The sequence below is a fragment of the Protopterus annectens genome, chromosome 4.part1 (assembly GCF_019279795.1).
Source record: "Protopterus annectens isolate FY-2018-M chromosome 4.part1, PAN1.0, whole genome shotgun sequence".
NCBI classification, from domain to species: domain Eukaryota; kingdom Metazoa; phylum Chordata; order Ceratodontiformes; family Protopteridae; genus Protopterus; species Protopterus annectens.
In genome coordinates, this window is record NC_056734.1 from 933979361 (window position 1) to 933998676 (window position 19316).

Consider the following 19316-nt stretch of genomic DNA (forward strand, 5'->3'; position numbering starts at 1 on the left):
TCCAGTTGTGAAATTTAAATTAATGAGCAGTGGGTGAAAGTCCAGCTATAGCTAAAATTTCATGTTTCTGTATTTTGATAGTTGTGGGCATTAAAATATTCAAGGTCCAAATTTACCTTTAGCGATTCCCTCATCAGATGTGAAGATAGTATTGTGGTCCACTTCACTTGAAGGATAGCTTTCATTAGTGGCATGTGTTCCAAATGCCACCAAAAGCCTTGATGATCTCATTTGCAAGGTTTTCAGGGGTACAGTGGGTTTTGGAATTCCCAGCAGGGTAGTTAGCTGGTTCATCTTCATGGATGCTGAAGGTTGAGTAGGTACTGGTCAGTAGCTGAACATTTTTCTTCAAGAGCTATGGCAGATTTCACTAATCTCTGATTATAGTTTACTAAATTTTTAAATGATTTGTCCATCTTAAACTGGAGACACTGCAGGCATGACTTCAATAGAAGCAAGAAAAGTTCCCCAACATAGGAATATTTTCTCAAAGCAACCGTTCCTACTGTAGTGAGCGTGTCTGTATGTAAAATGCCCCAGATGGCTAGACTCAAACCCTGCACTTTGCAAACAGGTAGCAACAGCTTGAATTCCCTACCCACCACCACTTGTAAAGTTTTGCTTCATATTTGTGGTTGTTTGGATTTTGAATAATGAGAGGCATTTGAATTTCAGTCTTCATGTTCTTCAGGAAGTGCATGGTAACACAAAACCTTTTATTCTAGCAATGTTCTGTTTATATAATTAATATTTGAAGTTTGTCACTATTTTGGGGGCTGTATGCCTCCATTATTGCCTTTGTCCAGGTTTTTTGTGCTGATAGGTTGAGAGCTATGATGAGAACTGAATTCACTGAATATGTTTAGGGATCTCTATTCCCCCATTATTGGCTTTGTCTAAGTGTTTTGTGCTAAGAGGTTGAGAGCTATGGTGAGAACTGAATTCACTAAATGATAGCCATTTAAGTTTCAGTCTACCTGTCTTTCAAGAAACAGCTGATTTGGCATAGTGGTGTGTTTCTCTGACTGTAGTGCACAGGGTTCAAGACATTGGTAATGAAATGCATGGTGGTAACACAATATTTTATTCTAGCAACTTTCTAAAATTATGCAAGCAATGTTTAAAATGTGTCCTTAGCTTTTCAGCTTTTGCTCCCCCCTGCCAATAAATTTTGGCTTTTTCCAGATTTCTTGTGCTTCAAAGTTGAGAGATACCGTTACGTGTCAAATGGATTTTACAAGGAGCTGAGAGCTTAAAGAGAAGTTTAATGCTGCTTATGTTGAGTTTGCTTGTATTAATAGCACAACAGGTAGTGTACTTGCTTTTTATGCAGAAGGCTGTGGGTTCTACTCCCACAGTATATAGATGCATTGCTGATACTGTACTATGTTGTACTTTGGCAGAGAATCCTACTAACAATGAACCTGTTATCAGTTTGCCATCCATTCCCTATTGCAATATTGCTAGCTTATCATTTTGTTTATTGTAACATAGGCAATTTATTCCTCAATGACAACAGGTACTTTATTTGTCGATGAAACAATGAAATATAAAGTTATTTGCTAGCAGCAACCTCTTCATTAGTTACAGATCTCTTTAATGTGGAATTATTTAGATTACCTTTACTTCTGCAGAGATTATGAATATTTACTGACACTGGTGGATTGTAGAAGTTTGAGTAGACTTTTATGATGGAAATGTTCCGAACTGGGCAGTTTTGTCATTATTAGTGCATGCATTTTGTTTTATTGTTTACTGGAAAAATGTTCAAAACAATAAATTTAAAATGCTCTCTAACAGCTGTACTGTATACGAGGAATATAATTTAATACAATCAAGAAGGTGTATCAAAGAATATATGTATGTTTCCTGTGCAAGGGGCCTATGATTTGAAAACAGCCCAAAGTTAATCTTTATCTGCCACTGGCCAGATGTATTTTCTTTGAATGTGGGTTTCAATGCTGTTTCAATGAATGTGAGTTTCAAGGGCAGAGAAGTTATAATGCTAAGTCTATTTTCATTGTGAGACTGCATTGCTTTATCAGATTTCTATTAGTGTTTGTGCTGCAAAATGTAAAATAAAACTTTTAAATGAAATCCAAATCATTGTAGAAGTAAAGCAGTATGCACATTACATTGTTTATGGTAAATGGGGTGAAATAGCCAAGTCATGGTACATTGGAGTAGCTGCAGGAGGGAGGCACCATTCAACCATGATTTTGTGAGGGGGGAAGGGCAGCAAACTCATTCAGCCCCAGGTGAACTATACCTCTTAACTGTCCAGATTTTTGCAGAATGAATAGATTTTTGCTTCTTATTTTTGGTTCGTTCCTCATAACATTTGTAGTTTTCTGGCAAATCATTTAGGAATGAAGTCAGTAAATAATGACAGACATTGAGTTTCAGACTTCATACTCTTCAGAAAAATTCATGCCTAAGCAAGACCTGTTATTCTGTCAACTGACTATGTTTATACAAGAGCAACTTTTTGTACTGTTGGTATGTTCCCCTAATATATTTGGCCTTGTCCAAATTTCCTGTGTTAAGAGGATGAAAGGTACGTGCAAATAAATCACTTTATAGAATTAGGTATACCCAAACCTCTCAACTGTCCCTGATTCTGGCTCAAAATGTTGCTCTCCCCCAATAATCCCTCTGCAAAATGGCAAATTTGGAAGAAAATGTGGAGGGTTTACAATTAATAAATAATTGTAATGATCAGTTATAGATTACTTTTAATTTCAGAAATGCATGTAGATTCTCTTATTTTGTCAGCTGCTCAAGTTAACATTAGTAATATTAAAAAGTGTCCCTTCTTTGACAGGTTTCCAGCTGTATTGTGTGGGTATTTTATATTTCCATCACATTTTAGGTCCGTTTTTTGTAAAATTGTGGTTTTCTGGCAAATTAGTGGCAAATCATTAAAGACTGAAGTTAGAAAATAATGACAGACATTTGAGTTTCAGATTTCATACCCTTCAGAAAATTCATACTAATGCAAGACCTACTATTCTATTATCTTCCTAAGTTTATAAGAGCAATATTTATAAATTGTCCTTATTTTTGGGCCTGTGTCCCACTTCTGTTTATGGCTTTGTCCAGATTTCTTGCTCTGAGGCTGAGAGATATGACAAATGTATCAGGGCCATCACCGTCAGCCAGAGACATTTAATTGTGACATACTTGTTGCACCCCACTCCCCACTTAGTGGCTCTGGATGTGTCCAAGCAAGGCAAGGAGCAGTTATGCAGTGTTAAGTGTGCAGAGTATCCCCCCCATCCAAGGTAGACACAAGTACTACAGCGTATTTTCATCTGTCCTTGATTTTGCAGAATATTCTGGTTTTCTGTCATATTTTATACTGTTGATTTATGATTCTTATTCAGAAAATGCATCATTACACTACCTGTTGCTCTGTGTTTAAGTAGCAATGCTTTAATAACCATCAGGTATGCTTGTCTGAGATTGTAAGATGCAAGTAAGCTTTAATAAGCATACTGTTAAAGGATTACCAACACTGAAACCTTTTTGTTGTTGCCATGCAGAGAATATTTACATAACTAAATAACATATAAGCCTTGGGTATTGAAATGCATATGACAGTATTTGTAATAAAGGACAGGATTTCAGTATTTTCAGAACTTCACTACATTTGTTGGACACTTGCAGTCATCTTTGCAGGCTTTACCATTAAACTAAACAGAGTGCCAATCTGTCATGTGTGGTCCATAACCTGTGCAGTAATCCTTTTAGCAATTTATCTTGAGCTTGTTTGTTCATTTTTTTATTTTGATCATGTTTTCCCCATGAAACAAGTAGATAGTTGTTGTCAGGCAGCATGTCTTTTTTGGATAAGAAACATTTGTACAAGTGGGGGGTATCACAGAGATTGCTACGTTCAGCATGTTACTTGGTACTTTTATAAAGCTGAAAATATATTATAATTAGAACTGCAGTGCAAGGAGAAGTTGTTTGAGTTGAGTGCTGCTTGTTTTTTTTTTATACTTGATTTTGACTGGCATTTCAGTAGTGCATTTAAAAAGTAATTTATTTTTTCATGCCTCAGAACCTTTTTGTTTCCATCTAGATATTAAGTAAGCTGTCATGAAGCCAATGCATTGAAATATTTCTTTTCTACACTTTATTTTGGCGTGACTGGACTCTTATAATGACGGTTTGGCACCCAGGGCAGCGTATTTAATTAAAGTCCCATTTTTGTGGTTTTGAGCATAGCTCCACCCCTTTCTAGTTGGACACACCCCTTCCCATTGGCCCCACCCATTCAGCTGTCTTCTGCAGCCCCCCTTTGATTTGAAGTCACCAGCCGCCACTGCATCTTGTCTTCATATTGTGGCATCATTCTTGGTGAGAGTAAGATGCTACTCAAGGTCAGGGTCATACTGGCCTGGGCTACATGCTCGGAGAACTCCTCTATGTCTCTTTTCATGTAGTCCAGGGAGGTACGTCTCAGGTCAGTCACACCAGCATGGACAATGACTGAGTCATATTTGTACTTGCCTTGGAGTGACCTGAGTGCATGTGTTATGTGGCGAATCCTAGCGCCTGACAGGTAGCTCACCGTGACCTTCTCCTTGTTCAGCCTGGTGAGCGGGACGTCAGCGTGCCTAACAATAGAGTCACCTATTACAAGTGTATCAGGTGTGTTGTTTAGCCTTAAGGGCTGTGACTGTTCGGCACACTGGCTTTGTGAGCTATGTGTTGCACATGTTTTGTTTTGGGGCAGTGGTTGCTTGGGTGTCTGCTTTGGAGGTCTCTGCTGCTTAGGCAGATTTTTATTTAGAGCCTCTGAGTATGTTTTTGTGTGTTTATGTGTTTGGTTTGCTGTCGTGGTAGGTCTATGTGACAATGGAATTGTAGTGAGTGTGGTTTCCTTCTCCTCCTGACTGGTTATGCCAGCACTGAGTTGAGAGAGCTTAGCCTCCAGTTTGGCTATATGGTTGCTTCTCTCACATGTGTTGGGATTTGTTGGGAAGAGGAGAGGGTTGTCTGTGTACATGAGGCAGTTGTAACATTGCCTCAAGATTCCCAGATTCACCAGCTGGACCGGAGAGGAGATTGACAACTGACCTTTGGACATGCTAGAATAGTATTGGCAATTCCTTTATAATTGAATAAAAGGGCCAATGGGGAACAAGGTACTCAAGGGGAGTTTGTGAGGGTGTAGTGCTTTTAATTTTTTAGTGCTGACTTATATAATTGCTTTAGTGAGCAAGTGCCAGGTAACTTAAATGCAATGTGTTACAGGTAACTTAAATGCAAAAATGACAAACAGTAACTTTCTTTCAAGTGAAACAAGGAAATAAGTACAGTAAGCAATGCAGATATCACTAGGGATCCACAGAAGCACTGAAAAGCCACGTTTTAGGTGGAATTGGCATTTCAGGGAAATAACAAGCAAATAAACAACAAGCATACAAACAAAGCTAGATTCAGCAGGCCTGGATCTAGTCTATGCTACAGCAAACAAGGTGTAACAATTTCAGTAAGAAACAGTTCAAATATGCAGGCACTATAAGCCTTTAACCAGAAATTCCCAGCACAGAAGGGCAGAGTCCAGCCTCTCCTCCCACAAGAGTGCAGACCACGAACCTTCTTAATATAAAATAACTGGCCTGAAGCCCAAGTGCTTAAACCAGAACTAATACACTTTTAGAATAACAGACACTGAGCCCTCAATCAGCAGTTCCCAACTTAGAAGGATGTAAGCTACCTGTCCTGCCACCACAGTGCAGGCCACAAACCTTCCTAATGTAAAACAATTGGTCTGAAGCCTAAGTGCTTAATCCAAAAGACGTAGAATGATAGCTACACTTTAATCAAGTTACTACCAAGCAGTAATAAATACAATTGAATACTTTAAAGAATGCCTGGATTAGTGCTCAAGTTATACAAACAAAGCTAGATTCAGCAGGCCTGGATCTAGTCTATGCTACAGCAAACAAGGTGTACCAATTTCAGTAAGAAGCAGTTCAGATATGCAGGCACTATAAGCCTTTAACCAGAAATTCCCAGCTCAGAATGGCAGAGTCCAGCCTCTCCTCCCACAAGAGTGCAGACCACGAACCCTCTTAATGTAAAATAACTGGCCTGAAGCCCAAGTGCTTAAACCAGAATTAATACACTTTTAGAATAACAGACACTGAGCCCTCAATCAGCAGTTCCCAACTTAGAAGGATGTAAGCTACCTGTTCTTCCACTACAGTGTAGACCACAAACCTTCTTAATGTAAAACAACTGGTCTGAAGCCCAAGTGCTTAAACTAAAAGGCTTAGGCTTACCAAGCAGTAATAAATACAATTGAGTACTTTTAAGATGACGCAAAATCATAATAAAGTAGGAAGAAACACAAATACAGTAAAAGCAGATACATTTTTCTTTGAGTGAGCAAATGAGATTGGCCCAGGAGTTACAGGTTAGAAACAAGTGCAAATGCAGGCCTTCACATCAGAAATTTGAGAGAGATGGAAGACCGCCCAAATGGCCAATAACTACAAATTCTGGGCCAGAACCACTCCTTATGTGGTAGACAGGTTACCTAATGCTTACCACTCCCACTGATAAGCTAGAAGTCTTCCCTCCAACAAAGAAAGGCTTGGGGGGCTCAGAAGCTTACAAACAATCCTGGATACAGCAAATCTGTATCTGGAACACTAATTACAGGAAAGGTAGGAAACAGGCTTACAATTTTTTTTTTCAGAAAAGTAGCAAAAACAGTAGTTAAAACAATTCACATGCAGTGCAAGCTGGCACACTTGAGTATGTAGCAATATTGGTCCACACACAGTTTGAAAAAATGCAGTTAAATTAAAAAGGACTAAAAGCAAGTGCAGAAAGGGTTTATTAGGTAGAATGCGGTAAAGAGATGGGACTGGGTTAGTGTCCTAGATCAAATCTACAGTGGGGCGGGCACTGCAAAAGCCACCAAATTTAAACTACAGCCAAGAACAGGGAGGGAGAGTGGGGAAGACAGTTTCAACAGAGATGTGAGGAATCACAGTGCAAATTATAAAACCCAGTAAATATATACTGATCTCTGTATATTTGCAGAACAGTAAGACAACAGATATCTAAGCAACAATTTGGCTCTATAATACAGAATAATACAGAAAAATATACTCAGCTCTATATATTTGCAAATAGTCTTGTAAGGCTGTCTCTCAACACACAGGTTTCAATTTAAATGCAGGCTATTATTAATGGAAAAGGAAAATGGAAAATTAATGGAATTATGGAAAGGAGAAAGCCAAATTAATCAATACAAAAAAGGCAGCCCCAAAGATATTTGTAGAGAAATAAAGGCAAAGGCATCCAGTTATGGAAAATTTCACAATACAAAAAATAAGATCACAAAGAGAGAATGTAGAACAGAAGATTAGTAAAGTAGAAGTTAAAAAAATATAAGTTAAAGTTAGGGAATTCTTGCAAAGTGAAGGATCTAGTGTAGAAAGTATAACACAGGTTACATCACAGCAATATGAAATGAGTCCCCAAAGTAAGGAGAATAAGGAAGATCAGGAGACATCAGAAGAAGAAATATGGACATGAGAAAGAAAAAAAATTAATAGGATGTAATATTTATGCAAAGGAAAAAGCAAAACTAATCAATACAAAAAGAGCAGCACCAAAGATATTTGAAGAGAAATATAGGCAAAGGCAAGATTCAGGATATGGAAAAGTTTACAATAAAAAAATAAGAAAATGAAGAAGAAAAGTAGACAAGAGGATAAGTAATGGAGAAGTTGAAGAACTAGAAAATGAGGTTATGGAGTACCTGTGTTGTGAAGGATTTAATGTAGAAACTCTAACTAAGGAAAACACCATAACAGGATAGAGTAATGAATCCCCAAATTAAGGAGAAACCAGTGGAGTGAGAAACATCTGATCAGTTGCCATGTGACGCTACTTTGGAGTCTTCCAAAAGAAACTAGTACAAATTTTCAGTTGGGGTTGCACAGCAAGGGAAGGAACAGGAAAATGTGGCAACTCTGATGCAGTCAGTGTTGTGGAGTGAAGGCCAGAGAGTTCCCATATGACAAAGCAATGGATGACACAGGCTGAAACTGAAGAGAATGTGGCACAGGAAGATGATAGGAATCTTTCTGTAGAATGCCCCCAGGAAATGGAGAACAAAGAAGGTGCTCTGAATTCAGAGGAAAATTATCTAAGAGAAGACTTGCTTGATTTAGTAGAGATGGACAGACATATTAATATCAATGAAAGAAATAGGCTGCAGAAAATCAATAAAATCCAAACAGTTACAAGTTTGATAAAACAAAGGCATACAGTAATTAGGACTGTCCATAGAGATTCATGCAATATAACAGATGTAAACAGGATATGTTGCTGTGTAGCTAAATGAATAACCGATAAAGTCTTACCACAAAACCACAAGGTAGTAAGAGAAAGGAAGGGAAGAAATCGAACACCACCATGGAAGTATCGAATAGTGAAAACTATAAAGTAATTAAGACAAAGAGGTATCACTGTTGGAAGAGTATAGGAGAGGGACCAGATCAACAAAAATACTCAGAAAGATAGATGTGATAAAACTAATGTGCAGTATCAGAACAGATCAGGATCTGTCATGCACTATTGCAAATAAATAAAAAATATCAGCACAGGCAGAAAAAATTAGAAGATATGCAGATAAAGATAAAGGAAAAGTACAAAATAAGCTATTTATTGATGACCCAAAAAAGTTTTATAGAGAATTATGAAACAATGTAAAAGCAATTGAAAAACCTCCAAAAAAAGAAATATATACATTTTGGAAAAATATCTATGAAGACCTGGTGGAACATAACAAAGATGCTAAATGGATTGAAGAAGTAAAAGAAAGAATAAGAAGATGTTCATCGTGCATACAGCTGCAGTAATCACAGATGGGTTTTCTGCCGCCAGGCGGGTCCTCGGTCGGCCGAATTCCAAAGTCTAGGTCCAGCGTCGGTTGTTGTCGCTTTCTTTCCTGACGTCAGTGTGACAGGGGGTATGTAAGACACAGCCGACACCATTTTCTTCAGTCTTTTTTTGCCGCGCGGTGCCCGAAGCAGAAGCAGTTCGCAAGTGCCGGTCGGCCAGCTCCTGAAATTACGAAAAATTGGAAACCGAAGTCTTCTTTAAAGCTAAGTACCCCATTGGGGAAACTTTTCTTGCCTCAGACCGATGGCAGACAAAGTTAACAATTGTATTTCTTGTGGGAAGCAAATACCGCATAAGGAATTTCCATTCCCTCTGCATACCTTGTTTAGGCCCAGACCACGACGTCTCGGGCTGTCGCTTTTGCGCAACTTTCAATAAATGCACCATTAAGCGTCGGGCGGAGTTCGCCCAGCACTTTTTTGGTAAAGCCTTTGATTATAAAATGTCGTCGGAGACTCCGACTACCGTTTTGTCCAAAACTCAAGGACAAAGACTGACATGCGAGGTCCGCGGTCTCCACCGACACCACACCAAAACCGGCTACACGTGGTCCGGTTCTCAGTGAGACGCCTATGCAGCCCCTGACTACCGACGACACTTCTTTGGCGGTGTCTTCTGTAATCGAGACCACAGGTACCTCGGCCCATACCCAGACTACAACCACCAAAGCCACTGTGAGTGTTGAGCCTCCTAATGTGGACAGGTCCACTTCCACCCATGGTGTCTTTAGACCCTCATCTTCCTTTTCCATAAAGGCCTTTACTAAGTCCAAATCAGCCATGCATCCCAAGAGGCCTGTTGCACAGGGCCCATCTCCAGGCCTCATACCTAAAAAGCAGATGTTAAAAATGGCTGAGGATTTAATTACTCTTATCAGGGGTTCCCAACCCCCTCCAGACAAGAGACCCAGAGTAGAGGAAGATTCTCCCTCTTCTGACCAGGGCTCCATTTTTTCAGAACATTCTGATGAAGAGGAACACTCGTACTCCCCTTATGAAGATTCGGATGCAGAACAGTCCATTCCTTCTGTATCTCCCCCAGAGGATTTTTCTTTTGGGGAAACCTTGCACACCTTGAGGGAACACTTCCATTGGGAAGGCCAAGATTTTTCTGATTCCAAGAAAAGACCTGGGGAATTTCTTTTGTTACCTCAGCACAGACCTCTGGTGATACCTCCTGTCTTGGACATACTTGATGATGTTTACTCGGAGGCTTGCCTTAATCCGGATTCCCTGCCTCCTGCCACAGTCAAGCCTGATAGGTACTACAGAGTTCCTAACTCTCACCAATTTCTTTACAAAAGCCATAATGCTGACCCTGAAACCATTTCTCACGGCCCCAAGGGAATGAAGGCCTCTATTGCTAAGAATCCACTACCTTCCGAAAGAGAGTCTAGATCCTTAGAAAGGTGGGGAAAAAAGGTATATACCTCGGTCACCCTAGCCATGAGGGCCTTAAATTGTCAGTTCCATATGCTTAAATATCAGCAGTTTCTGTTATCACAATTAAGAAATAAAATGTCTCAATCTGAACAACCAGATTTGAAGGAGTTGCAGGATATGATGCATAGTGCAGAGCAAGTGGGTAAACACACCTTACAATGTGGCTATGATGCCCTAGAGGCCTCAAGTAGAGCTGCTGTGACAGGATCAGTCATTCGTAGACATGCCTGGCTTAGGGAACAAACCTTGCCTGATCATGTTAAAGCTAAACTACTAGATGCTCCTTTACAAAAGGATGTACTATTTGGAACTAATGCTGAGGAGATACTATGGAAAATGGAAGAAAAAGCTAAATCTATGCAAACTGTCAAAGCTTTTCTACAGGTTCAACCACAACGTTTTAGCAGAAATTGGCCTTCAAAAAACTGGTCCTTTCCAGCCACGGACAAGCCCCAAAGAGGTAGATACAGGCGCACAAGGGGCAGAGGACAATCTCATGGAGCATATAGAGGCAGACAATGGCAAACTCCAGCACCAAGAGGTGGCGAAGACAGTGCACAACAATACAGGAAACAAACCCAATGACTTCCCCCTTTTCATGCCAAGCAAGTCTCAGCTGGCAGCACCCTTGGGAGGAAAGCTGGCATTATTTACAAGAAATTGGCATATTATCACAACAGACAAATGGATCCTGGACATTATAAACAGAGGCTACAGGTTTCATTTCCACACTCTTCCAAAAATGAGAGGCATGCCGAACCCACCACACAATCAAAGGGCAGAGGCTCAAATACAAATTTCAAACTCATGGACATGAAAGCTATTCAAGAGGTACCTGCTCACGAACAAGGTCAAGGTTCTTATTCCAGACTATTTCTGGTACCAAGGAAAGGAACCGACTGGAGACCCATTTTGGACTTATCCTAAACACATTTCTACTCGTACCAAAATTCAAGATGCTCACATTACAGCAGCTTCTTCCCATGCTGGGCAAGGAGTTTTGGCTGGTAACATTGGACCTCAAGGAGGCATACCTGCATGTCCCAATCAGACAAAGCTGCAGAAGATACCTCAGATTTCTTGCAGGTTCAATCCGCTATCAGTTCTCTGCATTTCCCTTTGGCTTATCTACTGCGCCCAGAGTATTCACGAAATGCCTGGCATCAGTAATTGCCTACTGCAGACTTCAAGGGATACAAATTTACCCTTATTTGGACGACTGCCTGATCCAAGCGGACAGCAAGCACATACTTCTGGAACATCTGGCTTATGTAACACGGTTATTGAATTCTCTGGGATACACAGTCAACAAAGAGAAATCCAGGCTAACACCAACTCAGAAAATAACTTTCCTGGGTGCCAACTTGGACACAAACACCCAGGTGGCCTATCTCACACAAGAAAAACAGGGGCAACTAACTCAGTACTTCAAAATACTAGCAAATTGTACCAGGCTCACTGCAAGGAAAATCCTGCAAGCTCTGGGCTTCATGGCATCTTGCATTCTTTTAATCCCATGTGCAAAGTTGCATATGAGGAAACTTCAATGGTACCTAAAAAACCTATGGTCTCAACACAGCCACAGTTTGGAAACAATAATACCAATAATCTCATGTTTGCAAAAGGAATTTCTATGGTGGGCCCAAGCATGCCAAACACAGGTCTTCCATTCTGCAAGCCTCAAGCAAATCAAGTCATCACAACAGATACCTCAGACTACGCCTGGGGGGCGCACATGACAGACAGGTGCATTCAGGGCAAATGGTCCCAAAAGGAAAAGCACCTTCACATCAATCAAAAAGAAATGCTAGCAGTGATAAATGCAATTACAACTTTCAAGGACCTCCTGCATCCAGGGCAATTATTGATAAGAACAGACAACACCACAGTAATGTGGTACATAAACAAACAAGGAGGAACACATTCATACCCCCTGTGCAGGCTAGCCATGTCACTTTGGAACTTGGCTCTGGAATGGCAAATCGAACTTCAAGCACAGTACTTGCCAGGATTGGAAAACACGCTGGCAGACAATCTAAGCAGAAATATGACAGACCCACACAAATGGAAGTTGCATCCTCAAGTGTTTACAACGATAATCCAAGCGTGGGGAAGGCCAGACATAGATTTCTTCACCTCCCACAGGAATCATCAATTGAAAAAGTTCTGTTCAAGGACCTTTCATCCAAAGGCCTGGAGAGTGGACGCCCTTTCTTTCAGTTGGGCAGCATGGACAGTTTATGCTTTCCCACCTTTGCCTCTTCTGCCCAAGGTGCTCTTGAAAGCAAGAGCAGACAGACCGAAGATGATACCGATTGCTCCAGACTGGCCAAGACAACACTGGTACCCACTCCTGAGGAGCCTATCACATACTCTTCCCTGGACCCTACCTCTAATGCCTCTTCTACTGACTCAGCACAGCTACAAAACTTTTCACAGTCAGCTGAAAACACTCAATCTGGCTGCATGGAAAATTCCTTAACACCACAACAGACCCTACTCTCCAAAGAGGTGCAGGATGTCATTTTGGAGGCCAGAAGGCCATCTACTAGAAAGGCTTACTCCGCAAAATGGAAACGGTTTTGCGCTTGGAATGAGAAAAAAGGCCAGGATCCTAGAAAATTGAATTTGCCTCAGATATTACAGTATCTAGCTGAGCTGTTGAACAGTGGACTTTCATTTTCCTCCATCAAAATTCATGCCTCAGCCATGTCTGCAGAATACAACACTGATCCACCCTTATTCTCTCACCCACTTTTAAGACAGTTCCTCAGAGGGGCTAAGAATATAAGACCTCCAAGGAAACAACCAATACCAGCCTGGGATCTTAACTACATTCTAGAAAAATTAACATTGCCTCCCTTTGAACCAGCTGCCTCAACAGATTTGCAATATTTGTCCTGGAAAACAGCTTTCCTTCTGGCCATTACCTCAGCTCATAGGGTTTCAGAACTACAAGCCCTCATGGCTGTGCAGCCCTTTCTCATCTTCCATCAGGACAGGGTTTCCCTACGAACCAACCCGTCATTTATGCCTAAGGTAGTATCCAAGGTAGCTTTAAATCAGGCCATACACTTACCTACCTTTTACCCCAATCCTCAAAACAAAGGGGAAAGGCTTCTACATTCCTTAGACATCCATAGACAGCTACGTTACTATTTGGACAGAACAAAGCCTTTCAGGAAATCAGAACAACTTTTTGTGTCCTAGGCTGTAGGAGCTCAAGGGAAGCCAATTTCCAAACAGACAATTTCAAAATGGATAGGCCACTGCATACGGTTTTGTTACTCCTATCATGGCAAATCTGTTCCTACAGGCATCAGATCCCACTCCACAAGGGCCACAGCTACCTCTACAGCCTTCCTCAGAGGAGTCCCTACCAAAGATATTTTGGAGGCAGCCACTTGGAGTTCTGTGCATACCTTCACAAAACACTACCACCTGCCTTTATACTCCAAAACTAGAGCAGGCTTTGCCACTGCTGTGTTGCAGGGCATTCTGGCTCCTCCCAGATCCACCTAGTGCCTACCACCCTGTGCGTAGCTTTGGGATTCTACCCATCTGTGATTACTGCAGCTGTATGCACGATGAACATAGTACAGTTTTGTACCTACCATAAATGTAGATGTTCGAGTGCTAATACAGCTGCAGTACAGGTTTCCCTCCCTCCTTCCCCTCTTGGTAAAGGCCTAGTGGCTAACACCTCCTCATACAACCTGATTGGGTTATCCTTCTATGGTGTATTTGCTTGCAACTACTGTTTTTTGATTATATTGCATTGCATGATTATATATATAATTTATGTATTGCCTTCCTTCTGGGGGCACCTGACATCTGGGGCAAGAAAGACTGAAGAAAATGGCATCGGCTGTGTCTTATATACCCCTGTCGCACTGATGTCAGGAAAGAAAGCGACAACAACTGACGCCGGACCTAGACTTTGGAATTCGGCCGACCGAGGACCCACCTGGTGGCAGAAAACCCATCTGTGATTACTGCAGCTGTATTAGCACTCGAACATCTACATTTATGGTAGGTACAAAACTGTACTTTCTAATGTATAGAATATGAAATAGGATGAAGAAATAGCCAGAGAAACTGAAACAACTTAAGAAAATCTACTAACCAGAAAACCCTAGGCCCAGATGTAGTACTTAACTTCTGGCTAAGAGTATTAACATCTTTATATGAAGATTTAGCCATGAGTAAAAACATTTTTTATGCACACACTGAACAAACACCAGCTTGATTGACAAGAGGAAAAACAATACTCATACTTAAGAGTGAACCTACAAGCTATTATAAAAACTATAGACCAATAACTTGCCTTTCGGCAATGAATAAACTTTACACTGTAATTAATGCAGACGTGAGTTTATAGTCATTCAGAAGAAAACTCAAATCAAGACAATAGAGCAAAAAGGTAAAATAAGAAAGTCATATGGAACAAAGGATCATTTGCTGTTAAATACATTCATAATGAAGAATTGTAAAAGGGGAAGATTCTAAGTATGGTATAGATAGACTACAATAGACTACAGAAAAAGCATTTAACAGTATCCCATGTTCACAGATAAAAGAGTGCTTAAAAATGTATAAGGTACACCCTACACTGATCGATTACATTACAGTGACCATGTAAGAGAGGTAAACCACTTTGCAGTTAAGGCATGATAAAGGACAAATTACTATTCCAGGTATAAAATTTCAAAGAGGGGTATTCCAGGGTGACTATCACCACGGCTATTCTGTCTTGCCATTAATCCATTAAGTTGTCTGCTTAACCGAATAGGTCATGGCTATAACTTGGCTCCAAGAAAACAACAAAGTGTGAAGACTTCTCATCTTCTTTTTGTAGATGATTTGAAGCTGTATAGGTCATCAGATGAGGAACTCGAATCACACCTGAAAGTGGTCAAAACTTTTTAAGATGATATAAGAATGTCATTTGGTCTTGATAAATGTGCAAAAGCAACCTTTAAAGCAGGAAAGCTACAATACCAAGAGAACATCAGTTTGGGACAGGAATGTGATATAAAAAAACCTGAATAAGATGGAGTGTATAAATATTTGGGAATTGTGAAGGGTCAACAATAAAACATGAGCAAATGTGAATAAAACTCATTAAAGAATATTTTAAAAGATTACAATTAATACTGAAAACAGCATTGACATCTAGGAACAAAGTCCAAGCTATAAACCAATTTGCTTTTCCTGTCGCTATAAACCAATTTGCTTTTCCTGTCCTAGCTTACAGTTTTGGAGTGATTGATTGGCCCCAAAGGGTGTTATGTTAGACAGGAAAACAAGAAGGATGTTTCATGCTCATTAAATCATTTATAAAAATCAATACATACCAAGATTATATATTTCCCATTCTGACAGAGGTATTGGCCTCATCAAAACTCATTACATGTATAGATCTGCAATCTTGGGACTGCATACATACCTGCTGACCTCAAAGGTCCAAAGTAGTGAAAGTTTTGAAACATGAGGAGAATAAGTCTAAGATGATTTCCCTGTTTAGTTTAGCAGAAGCATATCAGCGTCAAGCAGGAATGGAAATCAAACCAGAAGTAGATAAAAATCAAGCAGCAACTGAGTGTGTCAAAAAACAAAAGAAAGAAATTAAGGTGAAGGATCAGGCGAGAAGGCAACAAATGTGGAAAAGGCATAAATATAGTTGAAAGTATAGGAAGCTCTTGGAACAAGCTCATGGTGATCAGGATCAAATGCAAGAGTGGTTAAGGAGAGGTGAATTTAAAACAAAAGATGAAAGGTTAATATTGGCAGCCCAAGATAGGGGGACTATGTACACATTGGTTGACAAAGTCCATTGAACATGTGGGAGAAATGGACAAATGTAGGTTTTGTAAAACAGAATTGGAAACAGTCACACATCTTGCAGCTGGTTGTAATATATGAATGGCAGAAGGCCTTTATACTGAAAGGCTTAATAATGTGGCAAGACTCTTGCATTGGGGATTGTGCAAACATTATGGTACTGAAGTGTCTGAAGAACACTGGAAACATGAGCCACTTAGCATCATAGAAAATGATGAACTGTATATCACATGGGCTCACACCTTACCAACAGTTCAAAAAATAGATGTGAGAAAACTAGATATAGTAGTCCATGAAAAGAAGACAAAATTAGCATTGATCATTGAAATTGCTACACTCACTGACTACAATGTCTTACAGAGAGAAAAAAAGTCATAAAATACCAGGATTTGCTGGCAGAAATGAGGGCAGTGTGGAAGACAGTCCCAGTAGTAGTAGGAGCAACAAGTCTTATAACAAAGAATTTACAATCATACTTAGATATGTTACCGATATATGTAACTCCATACAAATTGCAGAAGGAGTCATTGTTGGGCACATTGCGGGTGCTGCGAAGAGCACTTCTGGCTAACAAAGATTGAAACAATACTAATTTCATGAACTTTAATTGTACTTTGACTTAGGAATGGGGTCCATTCCCATCATGGTATTAGAAACCAAAAGACTTGGAGAAAGTTTAAAAAAGGGATAGACCAGAAGATGCAGCAAACCTAATTGCTGAGAAATTCAGCTCCAACATTATTACCTTCTCCCCCTCAACTACCTCTGAGGAAATACCATTAAATATAACTACCTTTACTTTGTCTTTTGGCTTTTCCCAGTTAGGGGTCACCACAGCAGATCACCTGTCCACAGATTGATTGGGAGTGGTGTTTTTATGGTGTCAAGTTGCCAGCCTGGTGCCCAACATTCACAGAAGGCACACACACACACACACCTACCTGCATGTCTTTAAAACTCACTTGACTGCAGGGAGGATATGCAAACTCCACACAGAAGGTGCTCCAGCCAAGAATCAAACTGGAGAACCTCTTGCTGTGAGGCGACAATGCTAACAGCTGCACCACTATGACCTATCACTAGGGAAAAGGTACTTAATGCTCTCTCTAAGCCCAAGAACACTGAATCAATGGGCCCAAACAATAGCCTAGCATGCATTCTAAATAGCATGAAACATGACCTATCAGACCCTCTGCAATTGCTATTAAACTGTAGCCTTCAAACAAGTTATGTGACTCACTGATGAAGAACAGCAACTGTCATCCCTTTGCACAAATGTGGGCCATCTATATACCCTGGAAACTGGAAACCTATAAGTCTCACTAGTGTTGTATGCAAAGCCAAGAAAAAAATTATGAGCAATAATGACATGGGAAATCTCCAGAATGGTCCCAACCCAGTTTGGTTTCATCAGGGGCAGGTCATGCCTACTTAACCTGATGGGCTTCATTGAGAAGGTCACTAAAGCAGTGGATGAGTGCAAAGTGATCCACACTGCCTACATTGACTTGGCCAAGGCATTTTACATAATACTCCACTCAGGCATTGTTGACAAACTCAAGAGGTTAGTTATAAACCCTTATGTCACCCAGTGGATAATCTGCTGGACAGAAAAAGTTAGAATTGGGGAGTCCACCTCTAAAAAGAGGCCACTCACAAGTGGAGTCCCTCAGGGATTGGTCCTGGGATCACTCATGTTTGGAATTTGCTTTTATTAAGTCACTAAAGTGAATAAATATGCAGGCAATTACCAATTTGGAACAGTCATAGAATCCCCCACTAACACAAATGTTCTCCAGAAAGGGCCGACTCAGACAAATAACTGGTGTCAGAGTCATGAACTAAAACTAAAAACCAAGAAATGCATAAGTGTATCCTTCAGGAAGTTATCCACTCCTGTTAACCATCATATTGACAACACACCAAGAGTTCACCCAGTAGTCATGGACTTAAGAGACACACACAAACAGTAATCTAGCTTTTCACCATCATGTGTCTACAAGTAGTGAGGAAACCATTTTATGTTGTGCAACTTAAAAACAAAGGTATGTCATCTAGGTCCATGGAGGTCACTGTTCCTCTGTATTCGGCATTCATCAGAACTATCACTGAGTACAGTGTCCCTTTAGTATATACCTAACCATACACATCCAACAACTGGAACGTCCACAAAGGTTCCTTCCTAAAATAACACTGGGTATAAGTACCATGTCCTATGCAGACCACCTCAAGGCCCTATGTCTATATTCTGTCTCATACAGGCTGTTGAGGGGAGATCTATGCTTGCCATACAAAGCATTATCAGACTCCCCCCTTATAGACCTCTTGCATAGCTGCAAAACATACAGCATCAAAATTACCTATTCTAAAGACTTAAACCTTGCCTGTTATATAAATAGGACATGCAGTACAAAGAAGTATACATTCCCAGAGACTTATCTGGAACAGGCTCAACATCCATGTGAAGTAGACTTCCTCCCTAGCCCAATTCAAGTGTAACCTGGACAATTGGATGAGGAACAAGAAATTCATCCTTGTTTTGCCACCTATAGCTCTAATGGACACAGGGGCCAGTAAATGGTTCATCTCCCAGATCCCTGCTTGTAAATGCTTCATTTCCCAATCCTCTGCTTACACTTATCTAGTGTACCAGAACTTGTCAGAGATTTGGGATGCATGGCTAGGCTTAAAAAGGCTCTTGTGGTTGTTTGCCTAATACACACCTATGAACCTATAAGTAAAACATTCATTTTGCAGGTGGGGAAGCCTCACTATACCCTCCATGTGTGACATCATACATCCTGTTCATTATATAAAACATCTGAGACTGCACTATCCTTCACTGATAAGGGAGACACAGCAAACCTAGTGGCTTGATTCAGCTCAGACTTCTCCACCCCATTCCTCCCTGGCTACCCCCATAAAAAAGTACTAGCATACTCCCCCCAACTGTTATCAGGGATCAGGTTCTGGTGGCACTCATTAAGGCCAAAAACACTGCCTCAATGCGCCTCAACGATATCCTCTGTTTACCTTCTGAATAGCCTAAAACATGACCTATAAGGACCATTTGAGGCACTCTTCATCTAC